We start from the raw sequence: 2,135 nt of genomic DNA, 5'->3' as shown, positions 1-2,135 counted from the left end.
CCTGCGACTGTGAACAGGTCTGTGCCCATCCACGTGATGGGCAAGGGTGCCCACGGCACTTGAACGACTGTCTCGCCCCGGGCCCTCACACGGCCCACTGGTGAGGGAAGCGGCTGTGAGGCGACCTGCGCAGCGCGGGGCGGTGGGCGGAGTTTGAGGCGCAGGCCGTTCTGAAATGACTGTGTTGGCATTTTTGTAGCGCGCGTGTGAAGCGCTGCTTCGCCCCACACGCGGTGGTGGAGGCCTGTGGCGAGCCCTGGGTGGGCGGGAGTAGAGTGGAGGTTGGCCCACGTTCTTTGGCAGAGAATGGGCGCGGCGAGAAGAAAAAGTGTACCAATTGTGCGTGTATTTCGATGAAGACTGTCACCGGCGGCAGTGAAAAGGCGTGCCGCGAATCGAACTGAGTCTTTTCGTGTAGACAGTCCTCTTGCCTAGCACAGCGCGACGGAGGAATGAGGCAAGAAGCGGGACGAAAAGGACCTCTGGTCGGGAGATTTGTGCATGTTTTTGTCGCAGTGCTCTCAAGAAAAGTCTACGCCGCGCGCAAAGGCGTAGAGATGCGTAGTGTCGGGTACCTCACGGGAGGGGAGGTGCATGTTTTTGTCCTTGAAATAAGGAAAGCGATCATCCAAGAGAGCTCGAGCGGGTGTTCGGTGTATGTGCGGGTTGGTGTGTGTGATGATACGGATTTGCCTTCTTTAGCTCCCTCATCTGCACCGACTGAGTTGTGTTCTAGCCAACTCCCCTCACTGAGGGCGTCTGCTACTCGTTCTTTTTTTTTCTACTTTGAGTCTTTCCTATCGCATGTTTTTGTGTGTGTGTGTGTGTGTGTGGCTGCCTTATTCGTTCACATTTCGACGTTTTGTTTCCGTGTTAAAGTCGCACTTTTCTCCTTCCTCGCCTGATCTTCTCTCTATGCGTGTGCCGTTGTAGTGAGCACCTGCGATGGTATTGCTGGGACTTTTCCGTTTTTGCTTGCTCTTGATGGGAGTCCCCGCTTCCCGACAACTGTGCTTGCCCCGATGATAGAGGGATATATACACATTTAGCGACGAAGAAACTCATGAGCGGCACAGCATCTGCGACGACACGAAGAAAAACGTAAGATAAGAATCAACTCGGCTATGTTTTGTGGAAGTTGAGTAATACACAGGGTTCTTTCGCCATCAAAAAAAGAGATTTAACCTGAAAGGAGAGCACTTCTTGTTTTCATAATGGAAGAGATGAGCGAGGTCGACGGAGAGAGTGTTTGGCCGCTTGCCTGTGCGCCGAAAAGCGTGTGCGGAGCACTGTATGTGCGTGCGCCTGCTCACCTCTTTCCTCGCAGTTTCTTTTTTATCGTTTCCCGTTCATCAGGTTGCCTCTGGATTTCTTTCTTCGCGGCAAGCGTGTTGCGGAGCATCCGGGTATTCGTATCTTTTTTTTTATCAGTGCTGAAATCAATGTTGCACATTCGCTCGCGCATACCAACGAGCAGGCAAGAGAAAGAAGGTTTCGCAGCAGATGGAGAGGCCTTCACGTTGATCAACGGATCAGCTTCTACTTTGTTGTGAGTGCATATCGGCCGTTCGACGTGTATGTGCCGAGCGCTCTTCGGCTCTTTCCTTTCTCCTTTTCTTTCGGGGCATCAGTGCAGTGCCGCATTGGCTGGGTCTTTCCTTTTTTTTTTGTTTTCTCTTTCGGCTTATGATGCGTCCGATGTGTCTCTGTCTTTCACCGCCTCCACGCGCCGTTGTGGGTGTATCCGTCTTCATCGGCCTCCTTGACGGGCCCTAACGCCGCGTGCGCGTGTGACCTGTTTTACATGTTTGCCCTTTTTTTCTCTCTTTATTGCTTCTCCGCCGTCTGTATTGGCCACTGCTTCTTCGTTTTTTTTCAGCCGTTTTCTTTCCTTTTGGGGATATTTTTTGTGTGTGCCTGTATGCGCGCATCTTTTTTTCTTCCTCGGCATTTTATTTCGACTATTCAAACCTCTTTTTTTTTTTTGGCGGTGTTGGTAGTGGTGGGAGGGGGGCTTGCTCGTGTCGAGGCCGCTAGCAGAGCTGAGTGCGGTGGAGAGATGCGGCGATTGATGGGCACTCATCGTCTTAGTGTTCTGCCTTGTGTGTTTTTTTTTTTGGCGTGGCGACAAATCG

The sequence above is a fragment of the Leishmania donovani genome, chromosome 18, assembly GCF_000227135.1.
Source record: "Leishmania donovani BPK282A1 complete genome, chromosome 18".
In the NCBI taxonomy this organism is placed as follows: Eukaryota; Euglenozoa; class Kinetoplastea; order Trypanosomatida; family Trypanosomatidae; genus Leishmania; species Leishmania donovani.
The sequence above is the reverse complement of the archived record's forward strand: the minus strand, read 5'-3'. Positions refer to the sequence as shown.